Raw genomic sequence first — 21859 nt, 5'->3', positions numbered from 1 at the left:
CTAGCAGGGTGATTTTTAGGTTAATTCTTAAGTCATAGCACTACAGGAATCTCCCAGAGTGCTGTCTCTTTAAATATCCAAAATAGTCAAGCCGCCTTTTAAACCTACAGACTGGCGGAAACCTCCGGACCGGCAAAAGTGCACAGCTCAGCCCACCTTTCTGTTCACCTTCTGTGTTTGTTCCCCAGCCACCGTGCACAGTCCGTGCAGTCCCTGTCTAGCAGGGTGATTTTTAGGTTAATTCTTAGGTCCTACCACCACTCGGGAATCTCCAATCTGTCTGTGCCGTCAGGATCTCTCAGGATCACTGCCAGACCACAGCTCCGTATGTCTCCTTTTTTGGTATTTTCACGCAAATTCTTCTCCTAGTTGGCGTTTAGGTATTTCTGTATCCTTCCCTTCAAGGCTCAGGGGTCCAAGATTATCTTCTGTGTCTGTGTTAATTGGTTTCCCTTTTCTTTGTTGAAGAGGATCTGTGCAGTCCTCCTGCTAGTCCACAATCTTGCCGGTACTCCCCTGTTTTGTTTTGTTTTTAGAGTAGAAATATTATACCAGTTAAATCAGTAACAAAGTAGAATTACTCCTCCTCACCTTTCTGCCTTTATTGCATTATTTCCCTTTATATGAATATTTTTAAAGTTAACAAATAATTACTATATAGTTCTGAATGATTGAATGAAATACACTTATGTTAAGTAAATGTTTTATGTTTCTTTGAAGTTTAGATATACATTTATAATATTATAGCAGCACACTTGTGTAGACTGTATATAGTATCATATCCTCTCTCCATTCTTTCTATTGTCATACTTGTGCCGAAACCACCATCAACTGTTAGCTCTTGAACAGATTCCCAGCATCCATTTCTACACAAGTTAACAGGTGTGCACACTATAATGTGAAAAATATGAGTACTCAGTGTCTTTGCTTAAGTTTTTCAATATCTTGCCATTGTTTTTAATAAATAATACCAAGTCCTTAGCAGTCTAAAAGACAGTCATGTCTCTTTCACTAGCTCTTAGTCTCAGCACCTTTGAACATGCTGTTTTCTTCTACAAGGAAAATGTTCTACTCTTTACCTCAAAACATAATTCCCACCAACTTTTTGCATAGAGTTAGCTATCATTTCTTGAGGAGAACTATCACTACCTCCCCAAACTATACCGGACACCCTTATTTTATATATTCCCTGTACACTGCATATTTCATAAAACCATATTTAATAAGTATTCGATAACCATTGTTGAATATTTTATTAACACATAATAAAGTTGATAAATGAGGTGTTTTGTCTGTTACATCCATTATTATGTTCTTAAACCAAAAAATCTTTGAGTCAGTTCTGACTTATATTGACCCTATAGGACCCAATAGAACTGCTCCCATAAGGTTTCAAAGGTATAAATCTTTACAGAGACAGACTGCCATATCTTTCTTCCAAGGAGTGGCTGGTGCCTTTGAAGAGATGGTCCTTAGTTTAGCTGTCAAATGCTTAACCACTGTACCACGAGAGCTCCTCCATTGTATCCTTAGTTTCTACAATATATAAGTTTCTTCAAGACTACTAGCTAAAGCAACAAATTCTCTCAGCTCCGCTTAAGCCTTATGTTACTTATTGAGTGCTGCATAACAAGTTATTCCAAAATATAGTGTCTTTTCACAACAAACTTTATTATCTCATAGTTTCTGTGGCTTAGAGTCTCACACACAACCACTATGAAAAAAAATCTACCTTTTCAAGGCTAGAATGTAAATAACCTGCTTACTCACATGGTTATTAGCATTCAGTTCCTCATGGGTTGAGGGCCTCAGTTATATCCTGGCTGTTGGCCAAAGGATTCCTGCAGTTCTTGGACATGTGGACCTCTCCATAGAGTATCTCACAGCATTGTAGGTTGTTTTATCAGTGCGTGCAAGGGAGAAGAGCTTGAAAGAGCATAGGAACAACAGGGAAATCAGTCTTTTATAACCTTATCTAACAAGTGACATCTTATTACATTTACTCTAGTCTTTTGTTTAAATGTAATTCACTGGGCCCAACTCACCCTAAGTGGAATTAATAAAACAATGCTGCAAATACCAGAAGAGAGATATTTTAGAAGCTGCTTACCCTTAGGCATTGCATCTTATGAGAGTTTTCTCTTGACTGCACTTCATCGTCCAGTTAGCATTCCTTTTAAAATTCTAATTACTGCCCATTTTCTTCTAGAATTATAGACATATAACCTGTTATTCTAAAATCTAAATTTCCTGAAGTCAGCATAAGATCCCCATGGAAATTATCCCAGTCTCTTGAACATACATGGAACTCATTATTTGTTGAATGAGTGCATTAATGAATAAATGGAAATAAAAAAAAAGTATAAAACTTTTCCTATTTTTTACAGAAAAGAAAATAGAAATTCTCTCATTAAAGTGAAAAAGAGTTTATTGTTTATCATGAGGATTATTGTGTTTTGTTTGCTGCTGTGAAGTTCACTCTGACTCATGGTAACTCCATATACAACAAAATGAAATTCTGCCCAGTCCTGCATCATCCTCATATTCTCAGGCATATTTGAGTCCGTTGTTGTGGCCATAATGCCAATCCATCTCTCTGAAGGTCTCTTTTATCCTCATTGGCTTTCTACTCCACCAAACATCATGTCCTTCTAAACGATTCCTTCTGATGACAAGTCCAAAGCAAGTAATTTTGACAGTGTCACTGTCTGATTCATAAAGTTTTCACTGGATAAATCTCAGAAGTAGAACATCATGTCTTCAACTTTTCAATGTCTTAGTCTGGTAGTTCTGTTCAAATTTGTCCATCATGAATGACCCTGCTCATATTTGAAATATGGATGGCATACTTCAAATTATTGTTACAACATGGAAGCCACCACAGTACAGGAACGCAACAGACAGTTGATGGAACATGAAAATTATGACATTGCTATTGTCTTTTGAATCCAGCTGCATATATACACTGAATATATGTCAGTATTTTTTTATGGTTTAAAGATCAGAGCAGGAGAAGAAATGTTCTTAGGATAAGATTCAGATGCAATTGCTTTGGGAAAATTACACACATATTTTATTTCTCAAATGACTTACCCAAACTATTCACCGAATAAGTTTTGTTGAAATGAAAAGATGTTTACTGTGCTGAGCATCATGCCAGTAAAGTAAACTGCACTCTCAGATGAAGAAACAAAGAGTGATGCCTTTGTAGCCACAAGGCATACTACATAACTGTTTTTTAAAAATTTAATCAGCCTGGACAGTTCTCAGATCTTTTCCTCTAAGGAGAAAATAAAAAGTAAAATTACTCTATTTTGCAAAAGAGCTGCTAATCTTAATATATTTGGTAGCATTACATCTTTTCTGCTTATGTCTTTGGAGAGAGCTAATACCACATAAGTAGCAACTGAAGATGTGCCTTAGCCTATGGAATTCAAATTCTAGCAGAAAATTTGTTTTAGCACATTCAATCAGGTTCTAAAGGAAGAATCAAAACAGTAAGATTAAAGTAAAATATACATACATCAAAATGATTTTTATACTAATAATTTTAATAGTATTCTCCACATTAGAATAACAATGGTCATGGGTTCTAGAAAAATTCTGTAGCAAGTATACAAGTTCTCAGCATGTTAAAATCTAAAACTCAAAAAGATAAAATCTAAAATTGAATAACTAGGGAAAGCAAAAATAAATACAACTGCAAGTTTTTCTAAATATCAAAATATTTATTAAAAGCACTGTGAGATGAAAGAAGCAAAAGAACACAAATGCAAAATTAAAGAGAATTGAAATAAATATTGTTGTTGTTGTTATATGCCGTCGAGTCAGACCCGACTTATAGCGACCCTTCCTTGGGTTTCCGAGGCAGTATCACTACGGAAGTAGATTGCCCCATCTTCCTTCTGAGGAGTGGCTGGTGGGTTTGAACTGCCAGCCTTCTGGTTAGCAGTCAAGTGCCTTAGCCAATATGCTACCAGGGCTCCCAGTCATGGGTACCAGCTACCAAGTCTGGGAGACACACTCTTCCCTTCAGTTCAAACCAGCCAGAACCTTCTCTTACATCTTCAGTCATCAGGGACTATTTCCATGCCCGTAGGCTCACAATTCATTGCACTTCAGGCCAGCCTGCCCTTCCTCTCATTCCCAGCCTCTGGGCCTAGGTCAAAGAGTACCAAACTCAGCCTGTTTCTTCTTTGCTGCACTTCCCCCATTTCCACTCAGGTGGACCCAGGTGGTCACAAGCGAGTAACATACAAGTTTACTACTCACTGGCTTCCTTTAACTTTCAGTCCTGGAAAGGGTTTCTTTCATGGACCATGTCTTTCTTGCCTTGATGAACCCAAAGCCTATCTGCTTGCTCGAAATTAAAAAAAAAAAATTCAAAAAGCCAAACAGTCATTTTTTTTTTTTTTTTTCCTCCAGGTCCTTTCTTCAAATGCAAATCTGTTGTTCCCTCAATAGTACTGGATGGGGCTCAGGTTTTCTACCTAAGCTACTAGTACTCTCTACACACAGGGCTTAAAACAAAAGCCTGTGGTTTCTTCTGGGCAAATTCTATTTCCCCTTTTAACTTATCCAATCAAGTACTGGTTGAAGGCGGACTTACACACTCTCTGTTATCCACATACCCCATCATCATTTCTAATGTACAAGCAGGTAAGAGAATATTCGATAGCCATAGTACATTCAGATAAACACATAATCCTTTTAAAGACATTCCAGGTTCATCTCTTCACCTTGATTACAATCACATTCTATGCATATGGCCTTGGGCCTTTGGCTGTGTGTAACCAAAAGCCTTAACCTCTGGATCAATTACCTACTTTAAGAGGTACACCAAAAAAAGTAACCATCTAAGAATCCAAAGTTTCATTTCTCAGGCCCCTTCCTTCTTTCTTTTACAAAGTTTCATGCTTCTATGAGTCTGGAGCCACTGCAATGAATCTCACCGCTTCTGACACCAATTGCAAAAAGGGCAAGGAGGCCACATCTTTCGACCTCCTCTAGCCCTACAAGAGGAAGACAGGATTACCAGCAGTAACCCAAGGCCTATTACTGCAAGGCGGGACATGCTGCCTCCCTCCAGCCCTTTCTCCAACCGTTCCTCCCAAAGCACCCACCACCTCTCTCCTGGGTTCAATAATTCGCTGCAGTGCCCACGCAGAACTCACAGATTATGGGGTTTATTAAGGAAGCACCAGGCTACAATTCAAGTTCAGGAAAAATGCTCACTCTCTCTCCCAGCCCACCTTCTCTCAGCCAAGTCTTTCACAATCTCTCCCCCAGCAGTGCACGTCCCTCAGTGTCTTACTCAGCAACTGGTGTCTCTTGCGTCTCTTTCCCAGCAGCATGTGTCTCTTTCAGTAGCACGGTTCTCTTTCAGCAACACGTCTTCCTCAACCAGCAGATATAAAGATTAGATTAAAAGCTTCAACTCTATATTAAAAACAGGAACTTATATAGCAAGTGACCATTTGCTAATAAACTAAAAGCATCAACATTTATACAGGAATAATTTGAAAGTAGAAAAAAATGATTTAGATATATTAATAAGGAAGACACTATAATAAAATAATTTCACAACAATCTTCTACATAAAATGTAAAGTACATATTTCAAATTTGGATAAGATGGAAGGCTTCCTAATTTATTTGAAACTTTACAAGTTATATCAAAATATAATTTACAATAGTTAATTAATAGATGAGTGTTCTGGTTACCTAGTGCCACTCTGAAAGGATATACCACAAATGGGATGGCTTGAACAAATAGGAGTTTATTCTTACAATTTGGAGGCTTTAAGTCCAAGTTCAAATTGCCAGGCTCCAGAGGCTGGGCGATAGCCCCTCAACCTTGGGGTTCATCTCTGCCTGGCCCACTGGAGCTAGAGGTGTTTCTTCACTCAGATAGCTGCTGGCTGCCGAGGCTGAGAAGCCCCAAGGTTGACAAGTAAAAAGTCACAGTTCCAATGTTACCAAACCATGCAGCAGGCCATTAACTTAAGTCCATTGTAAGCCCCAAGGTTAGCAGAACACAGCAGGCTGCTGAGCAACAACACGGCTACATGTGGGGTCCAAGCATGTCATAGGCTAGAGACCATTCTCAAAGGCTTCTCCTTATATACAGGAAGCAGACCACATCCCAAAGGCAGCTACTCAGCTGCTTGCAGTAGATCCCACCCTGGAGTTGATTGCCAGTCTCATCATGGGGAGTAACTACTACCAGCTGCCCAGCCACTCAACCAGGCCCAGCGAAGTTGACACACAAACATAACTACCACAGTCAGTTTGTTTTTTAAATATAAATACAAAATAATTTAAAATTTATGAAGAAAAACGTGATTAAATCAAATCTACAAGACATACAAAGAAGTTTCAGTAAAAGATGATATATCTATATGTCTTTATTCAACAAATTTAAGCAAACAAACACACACACACACACACACAATCACATAGAGATCATGAAAGACAATTGATAAGTTTTAGTAGTCATTCCTAGTTATAAGCGGAAAGAAAGTAATATGGTAAGAATGAATCTATCAAAAGCAAATGACAAACATCATTCAAAACTAAGTTCATTTTAATTGATATCAGCTACTCTTAACATATGTGATTGCCTTCATTACTATTATAGCGAATTCAGTAACAAATGAAAATGAAATATTTAGGTATTAAAATAAAGAACTCTATTAATATATAATATTAATAATATGAAATAATGATAAGTGTATTACATTTTAGTAAAAAAATTTGAGAAAAAGATACTTTTTTTTTTTTTCCTAATGACTACAAACTGTATTTTGAGAACGTTTAAAAGACTCTCAAGGAATAAAGAACATGCTAGAATCCACTAAAATGGTTGAATATGAGATAGTAATAACACTTTTAGTTGTTCTACATAAGCAATAAACATTTAAAAATCAAAATGTGGAAAATATGATAGCAACAAATAATGTATGGTTCCTTGAGAAACAAAAATGAGAAATGTAGAGGACTTACACATAAAAAACTGTTACTCTAATAGAAATATATCAATCAAGATAAGAACAAATAGAAATACATATTTTAATAAAATCTTAATATCGTAAAAATATAAGTTTTCAAAAAATGCAAGTATGTCCTTAATTTTATATCCATCAATTATCAAAACAGATTTGGCTTTCCTTTCTTTTTCTTTAGTGAAAGGTTTGAGAATTGACTACAATAAATGTAAGGATTAAGAATTTAATATAAATGAGACAAAATTTCAGTTCATTAGGAACACTAGCCACATTTCAAATATTTAAGAGCTACATGTACCTAGTGGTTAATATATTAGACAGTACAGAACGTTTCATTCTCCTCAGGATAGTCTACTGAGCAGCACTGATTTAGACAATTGAATAGATAGACATTTGTATAACTTGTCATTAAAAATGAGAAAAACTATTATATTATTCCATATTTAGAAGACGTCCTTTGCAACATTTTGGATATGTGTCTATGTTTTCTGACTATGGTACCTCCATTAATGATATTTATATCTTTAATAAACGTTTAATGCAAGATGACAGTTGACACAAGATTTTCACATTTGTGTATCACAAAAGTTTGAAAGCATAATTTTGGCAAAATAGTCTCTGCCAATGTACGTTCTGTCCTTTGTCCATAGTGAAAACTCCATGTTGTCTTAAGTTCATTACCAGTCAGAAGAAATTATATATTTCTTGATATATCTTCGTAGCAATGAGTAACCATAGACTTAAAGATAGATAGATGATAGACAGAAAGAAAGAAAGAAAAATAGATAGATAGACAGATAGATGAGAGAAAGAGAGAGTCAGGTGGAAGGAGTTTCATTTTCCTCTTCTGCCTTTCTTTCTTCTTCTGACAGGCATCTTGGAGGTGATAGCTGGAGTCTCAGTGCTCCTTGTGGAACACAAGGTATATTCTGGGCAATGTCATGTGCCAGATGTTGGAAATGGACTATGGAACCCTGGGCCCTTGGTGGCAGTGGCATAGAAGCCCTGGACTGCATAGCTTCCAAGGTTTTCCATATTAAACTAAAAAACAAACTCATTGCCATCAAATCAATTCTGACTCATAGCGACTCCTGCTGGGTTTCCAAAGCTATAAATCTTTATAAATGTAGATTGTCTCATTTTCTTCCTACAGTACAGCTGGGGAGTTTGAGCCACTGACCTTCTGATTAGCAGCCAAATGTCTTACCCACTACACCACTAGAGCTCCTTGTCCTCCATATTAGAGAAAAGTAAACTTTTATTTAATTATATTTAAGACACAGTAATAATTTTTATCCATTATATGCAACAGAAATGACTTACAGGATTGTGACTATCAAATATGAAACTAAACCTTAAATTTAAAATCAATATTTTAAAGTATTAAATTAAATATTTTAAATCAAATTAATGAAGATTTTAATTTGAATTATGGGCTGAAAGTTAAAATTCTCTAATAAAATGAACAAATTTAAATGTATTCCATTAAATATAAAAAGCCAAAAGCAAATTGCATAATTGTAGAACAGGGATATATCTGTTAGCAACTTAGGGATTGTATTCAGCTGTTAATAGCATATCGAATAAAACAAACCAAACTGACTGCCATCAAGTTGATCCCAACTCATAGCAACCTCTCCTTGGGTTTCCGAAGCCGTATCTCTACAGAGGTAGATAACCCAGTCTTCCTTCTGAGGAGTGGCTAGTGGGTTTGAAGTGCCAGCCTTCTGGTTAGCAGTCAAATGCCTTTTTGTCAAATGTCCTTTTAGGTTGTAATAGTAAAAGTATCATATCAAGAATGTTGGCAGATTAAGTAATAGATTTTGTTCTGATAATCATCTGCTACATAAGGTATAATGTACAGTTTTCGACTTCACCTTTCAATTGAAAATAAACCAACTAGAGAATATTTGTAGTACCTGAGTTGTGAAAATGATTAAGCACTTAGTAATTGCTATTAATCAAAACTTTGGTGGTACAAACACACCCTGAAGCACCTTGGAAGTAAGACTTGGCAACTTGTTCCCAAAAGGTCACAGCTTTGAAAACCCTATGGAGCAGTTCTACTCTTCACATATACAATTGTCATTAGTTGGAATTGACTCTATGGTGATTAACAGCAACAACATAGAATACTCTGAAGAGATTAGTGAGAAATGGACTTAGGTTTGCATGGTATTAGTATCTCTTGCATATTTGTAGGTCTTTCAATGAAAATGACACAACAGGGAGGATAATTTAAGTTCAATCTATCAGCCCTACTGGGTAGAACTGAAACCAATATTTACATAGATTAGTTTGAATTCCACATAAACAGGGAGCAAAAGACAGGCTTCACAAGGATAAAATTAATTTCCTCTAGACATACTGTGTTTCCTGTCATTGGAAATGACTTAGGCCAAATAACCACATGGTGGAGATGTTGTAGAGGGAATTCAAGCATCAGATGGCTTGTTGGACTAGAAGACATTTAAGGCCACTTCCAAATCCTAGATTATTTGAAGGTATGGGGAAAATATATAGGGAAAAAAAAGTCTCAAATTTATTATTGATATAGTGTTCAAATTCTTATACTCAAATTTAACAGTTTTATTTCCTAGCTTAATTAAATTTTTAATAAATTCTATTCAAAATACATTTGATACAGAAACATTTTAGTAGGCTGAACACTGGTTTCAAATTTAAAATTATATGTACTTGTGCATTATATATACCTGCCATACAAAAAATCTTAAAATCAGCATAAGTAGAGTGCTTTCATTTTACAAATGCATAAACATATATAAGGTTAAAGTGGTATTGAAAATAAATATTAAAGACAGAACACAATAACCCCAAAATGGGTCAGTACAAACTATCCAATTGATTAGATGCTTGCAGAAAACCACAGTAAATGGCAAAATCAATTCACCAATCAGTTTGCAGTATTTTATTCTAAACTCAGCCAGCTGGGCAATTAGGCATATACTTGATGTGTTTTTATGTCTTTCATTGAAAAAAGCATCATTTTCCTTTTGAAAGCAGATGGTTAAAAACTATAGATGGGTCAAAGTTCAATAAGGTTACCCTCCTACAAGCAGAGTAAATTGATAGAGCAGAATATGCTAGTTTGAATCTTTTGAATGATTCAAAACTGGGACAGAAGTGTCTGTGAATTTATATTTGGTTATAGGATTTTGTGACTGAGAAATTATTAAATTGTATTTTAATGTTGTGATTCCCCGTTATTATTTATACAATGTTCCACCCAATTTATTTATTTATTTGTAGGTTAATAACATATGCCTCAACTCAAAGAGAATTTCAAATAATTATTATTTTAGAACTTATTTAAATAAATAAATAAATAAATGTCATTATTTTCCAAATGCAATATTTTGGAAAACCAACCTTCAGAACAGTTTGCACTAAGGTCAAATTCTCTTATTTGACCTGAATTATACAGTAATCAGTGTTTCCAGATGAATGCTTAAAACAGAAAAGTACCACAGCCTTTTACAGCTGAGAGTAAAATTCAAGATTATTCATTCCAACTATTTTGAAAGGATAAAGGATCTTATACTGAAATTTCTAAACTCACTAGAGACAACATTCAGTCTAGAAAGTAAGAGCTCGAGAAGTTACCAGATGATACTAGAATCTTGCACAGTTGCACCTCCTATATAAAGTATTCTAATATTAAAGTATTAACTTCATAATAAGGAAGAGGATTGAAACAGTACATCAAAGCTATAGCTCACTGAAGAGAAATTACACCAAGTAACAGAACTTCCATTATGCCATTACAAAAATTTCTCCTTGACCTTACCATCATTTTTTTTTTCCCTTGGATATCCATCTAGGAGAAATATTTTTTTAATCCTTTTGGTAGCTTTCTACTTAAATAATGTTCAAAGTTTAAACAGAGCATTCCATTGTTTAGACATGCTTGGTGACTTTATCTAGCATCGTATTAACAAAATTTAATTTAGAGAAAGAATATGAAGTAAGATTTTTAGAGACTGAGAAATCAAAGAGCACAAACTGCTGTTTCATTTGTCTGTGAACTCATTGTGGTATGAGTTTTATCCATATTTGTATGGTCTAAACCCAGGAAATGCCTGGCACTAATAGACATGTAATTCATGTTTGTGAAAGAATGAAAAACTGAAACAATAAATGAATAGAAAGATGTCTGATTAAAGATATAGAGAAAAAATAAAAGAAGCCACTTTTTTTTTTTTTTGGTAAATACAGTATAATGTAAACATAGTACAATGTAAACACAGTCATAATTTATTTATAGAAGCCTGTGTTTCATACAAAAGTTGATATGAACTACTGGGTCAATAATCCAACTTGAGATATCAATGAATTAAAAACTTGTTTGAAGACTAAATAAAAAGCATTGATGTGCTTCACTTTTTAAAACATCTCTAAGATTAATGTGCCTATAATTTTCATATATGTACATTCAAGTTTAAAGACTACTAAAATTAACTTGATAGTTATATGATTCTAATGTTCAGTTAATACAATAGTCCACCTGACCCCAGCCAAAAATATCACCTTTAAAATATAAACCATGTGAATTCCAACTGGACTAAAGTTGTTGAGTGAAATGAAATCATAAAAGCAACAGATGAAAATATGGAAAATTATTTTATTGTCTCACAGTGAGGAAGCCCTTTCTCTCCAACCACGACAAAATCCAGAGCCATAAACTAAAACATTATAAAATTGACTCCATTAAAACAAAGAAAGACCCAAACAAAATATTTTTTGTAAGCAAAATCAAGAAAACTAGACAAATGTGGAAAAAATAAAAATATTACAAACATATTACAAAGCACTTATTGTATGTATAAAGAACTCTTAAGAAAAAAAAAAAAAAGGAGTTCTGGTGACACAATGGTTAAGGCATTCAGCTGCTAAACAAAAGGTGGGTGGTTTGAACCCAAAAGCTGCTCTGTGGGAGAAATAGGAGGCAGTCTGTTTCCATAAAGATTTATAGCCTTGGAAACCCTATGAGGAAGTTCTACTTTGTCCTATAGAGTCACTATGACTCAGAAGTCACTTGATCGTAGTGGTTGTTGTTGCTCTTAGGTGCCATGGAGTCGACCCTGTGAACAACAGATCAAAACACTGCCTTGTCCTGTGCTAGCCTAACAATCCTTGCTATACCTGAGACAATCCTTGAAGCCCTGTGTCAATCCATCTCTTTGAGGGTCTTCCCCTTTTTTGTTGACCCTCCACTTTACCAAGCATGATATCCTCCAGGAAATGGTCCCCTCTGACAACATGATCAAAGTAGGTGTGACGAAGTCTGGCCGTTTTCCTTTCCAAAAGTATTCTGGCTGCACTTCATCTAGGACAGATTTGTTAGTCCCTTTAGCACTCCATGGTACTTTCAGTATTCTTCATCAACACCACAATTCAAAAGCATCAACTCTTCTTTGGTCTTGCTTATTCATTGTCCAGCTTTCACATGCATATGAGGCAATTGAAAGCACCAAGACCTGGTTTAGATGCACCTTAATTCTCAGAGACATCTTTTCTCTTCAGCACTTGAAAGAGGTTTTTTTTTTTTTCAGCAGATTTGCCCAGAGCAATATAATATCTGACTTCTTGATTGATGCTTCCATTGGTACTGATTATGGAACCAAGTAATATGAAATCTCTGACAACTTCAATCTTTTCTCCATTTATCATATGCTGCTTATTGGTCCAGTTGTGAGTATTTTCATTTTCTTTATATTGGGGTGTAATCCATACTGCAGACTGTAGTCTTTAATCTTCATCAATAAATTTCAAGTTATCTTCACTTTCAGCAAGCAAAGTTGTGTGGTCTGCATCTCACAGGTTGGTAGTGAGTCTTCCTCCAATCCCAATGCCATGTTCGTCTTTATACACTTCAGCTTCTCAGATTATTTGCTCAGCATTCAGGTTGAATAAGCATGGTGAAAGTATACAATCCTGGCATGCTCCCTTCTTGATTTTAAACTACACTGTATCCCCTTGTTCTGTTCAAATGACAGCATTCTGGTCTATGTACAGATTTCACATGAACACAATTAAGTGTTCTGGAATTCTTATTCTTCACAATGCTATCCATAATTTGCTATGATCCACACATTCAAATGCTTTCAGATAGTCAATAAAACATAAGTAAACATCTTTCTCATATTCTTTGCTTTCAGCCAAGATCCATCTGAGATCAGCAATGTCCACATCCTCTTCTGAATCTAGCTTGCATTTCTGGAAGTTCCCTTTCAATATACTGCTGCAACCGTTTTTAAATCATCTTCACCAAGATTTTACTTGCATGTGATATTAATGATATTGTTTGATAATTTCCATATTCTGTGTGATCACTTTTCTTTGAAATGGGCACATAGATGGATCTCTTACAGTCAGTTGACCAAATAGCTGTCTTCCAAATTTCTTGGCATAGACCAGTAAGTGCCTCCAGTGTGGCATCTGTTTGTTGAAAGATCTCAACGGGTATTTCATCAATTCCTGGAACCTTGTTTTTCACTTCCTTCCGTACAGCTTGGACTTCTTCCTTTAATACCATTGGTTCTTGATCATATGCCACTTCCTGAAATGGAGGAACATCAACCAATTCCTTTTGGCACAGCGACTCTGTGTACTCCTTCCACCTTCTTTAAATATTTCCTGCATCATTCAATATTTTCATCTTAGAATCTTTCAATACTGCATCTCAAGTTTTGAATTTTTTCTTCAGATCATTCAGTGTGAGAAATGTTGTGTATGTTCTTCCCTTTTGGTTTTCTAATTCCAGGTATTTGCACATTGGCAATGGGGTTTTTATTTTTTCTGAGAAAAAAATGACCAGCTTGAAAGAAATATAGGTAAGTCTTATGGATAGAAAATTAGAACAAAAGCAGATACAAATATAATAATTAGGCATTACTTAATTTTTATAATTATAATTATCATAAATGCATGAAATCAATGGGAGGATAAAAACAGAAAGAAAGAAAGAAACAGGTGGTAGCTCTTGACCTAATTGTATAGAAGGGGAACTGAGAATTGTGGTATCTTTTTATAATTTGTAATGATTTTACATGATAATTAGATTATTGTTTCTTGCTTATTTGTATTGTTATATTGATCAATCTATTAATGTTTGGCATTGTGTATCTTTTTTCTGGTGAGGGAAATGCCTAAGGCACTTGACTGCTAACTAAAAGGCTAGTGGTTCAAATGCACCAGCCACTCCTCAGAAGGAAGTTTGGGCAATCTACTTCCGTGGTGGTACTGCCTCGGAAACCCAAGGAAGAGTCTATGAGTTGGAACATAAAAATAACAACATGGTTTTTAATTCAAAATCATACTTAAATCAAAATTAACCAGTATTTTGATTGCTTTCAAGTGTCTTTTTTTAATTTTTAAGTGTCTTGTGAGTTTCCCAAGGTTCTGTGAATATAGTTGGCTTTTAAAGAGACTGGGATATAGAGAAGTTTAAGAGAAATGTTTTCTTACTACCTAAAATATACTGAAATAGTGTGTGTCTCATCATAAAAATTTATTAGAGAACCCAGGACTATACAATTAGAAGCATAAACTAGGGGAATCTAGAAATATTTCTCACTGTTAATAAAAAGTTTACTCCTCCTCATTTGGTTTTTCCCATAGTTTACAAATGAAGGACTTAAAATGAAGTCATATATTGGTTCCAAATTTCTATCTACCTCTCAGTTAAGTTTCTGAAAGTAAATAGAAAATGTATATTTATATAATTAAATATAATGTTAACAAAATAAAATATCCTTGCATAATGCTAATAACCAAATGACAATTATTTTGAATAAATAGACATATAATCATGGAAACTAACAAAATGATGGAAAGTAAAGTTTACTCTATATTTTTCTATTAGAAATATTGACAAGATAATCTATGACGAATACAGTTTTTAGATAACTGATTATTTTCCTCTCTGCTGGGTTGTTCTGTTATTTCCAATACTTCATTCCTCCCAGTGATCATTAAGATTGTGTGTCAAGTTGGCTGGGCCATGATTCTAAATGGTTTAGCAGTTTTGATGTAATTATCCCCCATGATGAAATCTGGTATAAGGTAATCACCTCTGTGATGAGATCTGCTATGAGAAGTCAATCAGTTGAAATGGAGTTTCCTTTAGGGTGTGGCCTACTTGCAGTATATATAGAAAAGGTCTGGAAAGGTCTCTGTTTTTTTTCTCAAGTTCTGCATCTGACTCATCATCTGGAGTAGAACCAATGCTCAACCACGTATATGTCATATACGTACACACACACATATGTATGTGTGTGTGTGTATGTTGTTGTTGTTGTTACGTGCCGTCGAGTCAAACCCGACTCATAGCGACCCCTCCTTGGGTTTCCGAGGCAGTATCACTACGGAAGTAGATTGCCCAAACTTCCTTCTGAGGAGGGGCTGGTGGGTTTGAACCGCCAGCCGTCTGGTTAGCAGTCAAGTGCCTTAGGCACTATGCTACCAGAGCTCCTGTGTACACACAGAGGTGGACACAGTAAGATTTTGCTGAAGAAAATTTAAAAATGGTTGTAGCAGTGTATTGACAGAGAACTTCCAGTAACCCAAGCAGGTTTCAGAAGAGAACATGGAATGAGGGATATCATTACTGATGTCAGCTGCATGTTAGCTGAAAGCAAAGAGTACCAGAAAAAAGTTTATCTGTGCTTTTTTGACTTTCCAAAAGCATTCGACTGTGTGGATCATAACAAACTATGGATGACATTGAGAAGAATTAGAATTTCAGAAAATTTAATTGTGCTCATGAGGGACCAGTACATAAACCAAGAGGCTATCATTCAAAACCAGGAAATACTGCATGGTTTAAAATCAGGAAGGGTGTGCATCAAGGTTGTATCTTTTCACCATATTTCTCAATCTGTATGCCAAGCAAATAATCTCAAAACCTGGACTATATGAAGAACAGAACATCAAGATCAGAGGAAGACTCATTAACAATCTGCAATATGCAGATGATACAACCTTGTTTGCTGAAACTGAAGACTTGAAACACTTGTTGATGAAGATCAAAGATTAAAGTCTGCAGTGTGCATTACACCTCAACATAAAGAAAAAAAAAAAATCCTCACAATTGGACTTATAACATCATGATAAAAGGAGAAAAGAATGAAGTTGTCAAAGATGTCGTTTTACTTGGATCCACAATCAACACTCATAGAAACAGCAGTCAAGAACTCAGAAATTGTATTTCCCTGGGCAAATCTGCTACAAAGGACCTCTTTAAAGTGTTGAAGGGCAAAGATGTCACCTTGAACATTAAGGTGTGCCTAACCTAGGTCATGGTATTTTCAATTGCTTTGTATGCATGTGAAAGCTGGGCAGTGAATAAAGAAGACTGAAGAAGAATTGGTATCTTTGAATTGTGGTGTTGGCAAAGAATACTGAAAATACCATAGACTGCCAGAAAAATGAACAAATTTAACCAGGAGGAAGTGCAGCTAGAATGCTTCTTAGAGGTGAGAATAACCAGACTTCATTTCATCTCCTTTGGTCATGTGGTCAGAAGGGACCATTCCCTGGAAAAGTATATCATGCTTGATAAGGTGAACAGTCAGAGAAAAAAGGAAAGACCCTCAATGAGATGAATTGACAGTGGCTGCAACCTTGGGCTCCAAGCACAGCAAGGATTGTGAGGATGGTCTGGGAATGGGCAATGTTTCATCCTGTTGTACATAGGGTCGCTAAGAGTCAGAATCAACTTGATGTCACCTAACAATAAAAATAACAGGAGGTGGACTATAATTCTTTGGACCATTGATGATGTGACTATATGACTGGCTTTGGCTAAGGGGATGTATCAAGCATATGCAAGCAGAAGTTTGGAATTTTCTTTTACTGTGGGTCTGGTCCCCTTGCTTTTCTGCTATTAAAAAGAGAAAATTTTCCTTAGGTAATCTGTTGGTCTAAGGAGCATGACTGACAAATACAGCAGACCTGGACCCAAACTTCAGTTTAGAGTTAAGTTTAGTCAAATCCAGCCTAGGTCAACTGCCTCCAAACTGATTCACACATTCCTGTGTAAATTTAGTGGGTTTTAGCTATCAGGTTTTTTAGTGTTTTTTTAGCGCAGCATTATTGTGGCAATAAATAACTGATACTTAGTTTTTAATTGTAACAATAGCTAATAGATACATTGCATTTTAGCAGTTGTCATGGATTCATTTTAAATAGTAACTCATTAAATACCATACAATTTGGCGATTCCTTCTCATGTGTTTAATCCCCTAACAGGCTTCCAGAGATGCTAGATTTAGAATGAAAAATTCTAGAGATAAAAAGAGGAAAGACTATGAATTGTTATGCATTAGTTATAGCCAGATTCATCTGTTTAAATCTGTATTTCCATTATCTAGAGAAGCACTTAAAACAGAGGACAATCAATATATGTGTGTTGACTTAAGTGAATGAAAAAAATAAGTAGATGAACACATGACACATTAAATGGACCACATTTCCTGATGACTGCAAATTCTTTGCCAGTCCTCCCAACAAGATATGCAGTTTATTTTTCTTCCTTTTATATGTGGGCTGGGTCTGTGATTGCTTTGACCAATAGAATATGTAGGAAATGATATTGTACAAATCTGAGTTAAGACAAGGACAAAAGGGTAAGACAATGCCACTACACGGAGATCCCCAAGGATAGTACAGAAGAATGTTGGACAAAGATTCTCCTAAGAAAAGGCAACTTCCACTTCTGCATGAATAAGATGTTCCCTCTTAGAACCCATCCAGTATGTCTTCAGAAGCCTAAGCATCATAGAGAGTTCAGAGAGGAAGTATGATATTGGTTCACAGCCAAACCTGAGCTCTCAATAAACAGCTAGCACCAGCTACCAGTTGTGTGACTGAGCCATTGTTTTGCATATCCCAGTGTACATTACATGTGACATAAATTCCAGCCCCAAATAATGCAGAACTACCAGATGAGCCCAAGCAACCTATTGACTAAAGTAACTGTGGACTTTAATTATTTCTTAAATATTTCTGTTCCTATGCCTTTATATGCTACAGTAGACATATTGTGATTATATTCTTTGTAGACACAAGGTATGATTTATTATTTTTTTCTTGTAGCTAATGTCACATGACATAATTTTCTCCTTATTTTCAGTGGATTCTATAATTTTGGGGAGTTTTCTCCACAGTGGTCTCCAACTGCTATTTGTTGAGCCAATGTGGTCTGCAGTGGACATTTTTCACATCATCATTTTAGGTCCATGGAATATTCTTAAATATTTTAGGTGATTTACAGCTTTTAAAAACCAGGAAACTTCACTAAAAAATGTAGATTTTCAGTTTCTCTTACAAATGTAATTCGTACAACACTAGATTTGTAGTCCTACATGACACATTAAGATATACTCTACATTTTACCCTTGCATGAAGATGAGTGGAAGCAAGCTTATTTATATTAAATATCAGCTTATAATTTGACCCCATTAGGTCTTATCCCCCTACTGTATCAGAACTCTGGCTTACAAGTATCAGAAATTGCATTATTAACTGAACCCACCAGCCACTCCTTAGAAGGAAGGTTGGGCAATCTACTTCCATAGTGATACTGCCTCGGAAACCCAAAGAGGGGTTGCTATGAGTCAGGGCCATTTTGGCATGAAATAACAAGAAGAAGGTATTGTCTTAGTTTCTTTGTACAGCTATAACAGAAATAATGCAAGTAGATGTCTTTAATGAACAGAAATACATTTTTTGAGAGTTTAGGAGACCAGAAGCTTGAATACAGGATTCCAGAAGTAGGGGAAGCCTCTCTCTATTTTCTCTGAGGGAAAATCCTTATCCAACATTCTTCTGTGGGGCTTTCCATATGGTGGCATCTAACTCCCCCCCATTTGTCCTTCTTTACTTCCATACCTAATCTGCTCTTTCTGTATCTCAAAAGTATAAGTTATACACTACACTGATGTGACCTCGTCAGCATAAGAAACAAAATTGTATTCTCTAACAAGATTCTATTCACAGGTATTTTGTCATTGTTAGGTGCCATGGAGACTATTCCCACTCATAGCCACCCCCCACCCTGTAACTGAATAGAATTGTCCCGTAGGGTTTTCAAATCTGTAATCTTTACGTGAGCAGATTGCTTAATGATTGCATTCCATTCTTTGAGTATAGAAGTCATTATTTGAACATATGTATTTTTTCTTGGGGGCAGGGATTTTTATTTACACAGTTTAAACCATAACAGGTATATTTTTTTTTTTTTTTTTTTTCTTGTGAGCAGTTGAAGTTTCTTTGTTGTATTTTCTTTAGGTATAGCTAGTCTCAGGCTGGCAGTTCAAACCCACCATCCACTCCGTGGAAGAAAGGTTGGGCAATCTACTTCCATAGTGATACTGCCTCAGAAACCCAAGGAGGAGTCACTATGAATCGGTTCCGACTCTATGGCACATAACAACAACAACAACAGACTCAGACTAGAGAGCTCTTTTTCTCTCAATATGTTGTCTCTTTCTCTGAATTAGTTTAATTCAGGTTAAGGTCCCTTGAATCTTCAAGTTCACTTCCTCTAAGTCCAGAGGGTTTGCTTCAATCTGGCTTCAGTTGGAGAACTTCTGGTGCCACAGTACTTAAGCACTTGACTACTAACTAAAAGACTGGTGATTGGAACCCTCCAGCAATTCTGCACAAGAAAGATGCGATAGTCTACTTCCATAAAATTTAATACCTTCGGAAACACTATTAGGGAAGTTCTACTCTGTCCTATAATGGTAATTTGAGTCAGATATGAGAATATGAGTCAGATTGACGGCAATAGGTTTTAGGTTTTCTCTTCAATTGTGTGATGATCTCAATTCCAATGATTTGGGACCAGATCTCAGGAAAATAAAGGAACAAATTTTAGAACAGGTATACAAAACTTGTACTGTTCAGTTTCGTAAATGCATTTCTGGTCTATTTCATTCTAGCCAGTAGTTGAAGAAGGTATCATTAGTTTCTCTGATATTTTAAAACTATCATGCCACACAAGTAACATGTTGTTAATTTGTTCAAACACTTAATGGATTGCAATTTAACTTTAACAAAGTATTTCCAAAGTAGCTCTTCAGTACTGAAAAATAATTTTTCTACATATGCAGGTGATTAAACTCCTGTCTTATTGACCTAGTATTGCTGTAATAGGATTTCCACATGTATTTGGCTTTAAAGAACAGAAATTTACTATCTCCTTGTTCTGGAGGCTAAAAGTACATATCAGGATCTCATCCATGTCTATTCCTTCTGTGAACCTCTCTCCTAGTTTCTGGTGATTGCCAGCAATGCTTGACACTCTTATGCTTGTAGATGATCTTCATATGGTTTCTTTCTTCATCCTGTGTATGTCTGTGTCTATTCTGCTCATTTTATAACGCAGAAGTGGTTAGGCTTAGGACACATTATACTTTGGTGGTTGTGTTAGGTGCCATTGAGTCAGCTCTGACTCGTAACAACCCTGTGTAAAACAGAATGAAACACTGACCCATCCTGTGCCAGCCTCACAATCCTCAATATGGATGAGCCCATTATTGCAATCACTGTGTCAGTCCGTATCAATGAGGATCCTCCTGTTTTTTGCTGACCCTCTACTTTACCAAGCATGATATTTTTCTCCTGGGAATGGTTCCTTCTGACAACATGACCAAAATAGGAGAGATGAAGTCTGGCATTCTTGTTTCCAAGGATCTGAATTTCTTCCAGGACAGATTTTACTACGATTGGTCTATCAGTTTCTCATGCTGTGGTAGCTTGAGTGCTACTATGAGGCTGGAGGCTATGCTGCCCATATTCCAAACAACATCAGGGTCATCCATAGTGAAAAGATTTCGGCAGAGCTTCTAGACTAAGAAAGACTTGGAAGGACAGGGCCACCCACTTCTGAAAAAATTGGCTACAGAGAATCTTATAAATAGCAATGAAACACTGTCTGTCGGATACATTAGTGGAAGATAGTATGAATAGCCATGAGACATGGTCTGATATAATGCTGGAAGATGAGCTCTTCAGCTTGGAAGGCTCTCTAAATATGACTGAGGAAGAGCTACCTCCTTAAAGTAGAGTCAACCTTAATATCATGGATGGAGTAAAGCTTTGGGGATCTTCATTTTCTGATGAGGCATCACTTAAAAAGGGGAAAAAAAAAAACAACTGCAAACATTCATTAATAATTGGGAAGTGGTATTGTACTCTGGGACAACTTTACTAATATAACAAAAGAAAGTCCTGTTTTCAACCATCATGGTCACATCCACATTTGTCTTTAAGTCTAATTTGTACATATGTCAGAACAATTAAGTACAGTTCCTATCCAAAGTCAGTAAATCAAATGTTTGTCTTAGTATATAGTGTACCATTCTGCACATTAAAAAAAAAGAAATATTTTTAGATATACTAAAACATATTTAATATAATAATACAATAATAATAATAATGATTTCATGTACTTAACAGAGTTTCATCCATTTGTTATTAGGAACCATTGTACATTCCTTGAGCTTTTAATGTAATAATCTTTATGGGGATTGATTCTTAATTACTTGTTGCAAATCTGGGACAGCCTGTGTACATATGTATATTACCAAAGTATTTCTGAAGTAGTTCCTAAGAATTAAAGAAAGAAATTTTCCATATAGGCAGGCAATTACACTGCTATCTTAGTTACCTAGCACTGCTGTAACAAAAATTCCACATGTATATTATATACATATATATATATATATATATGTTGTTGTTGTTGTTGTTGTTGTTATGTGCCGTCGAGTCGGCCCCGACTCATAGCGACCCCTCCTTGGGTTTCCGAGGCAGTATCACTACGGA

This window comes from Orycteropus afer, unplaced genomic scaffold (assembly GCF_000298275.1).
Source record: "Orycteropus afer afer isolate SDZICR_OR568_19922 unplaced genomic scaffold, OryAfe1.0 scaffold00331, whole genome shotgun sequence".
Classification (NCBI taxonomy): Eukaryota; Metazoa; Chordata; class Mammalia; order Tubulidentata; family Orycteropodidae; genus Orycteropus; species Orycteropus afer.
The sequence above is the reverse complement of the archived record's forward strand: the minus strand, read 5'-3'. Positions refer to the sequence as shown.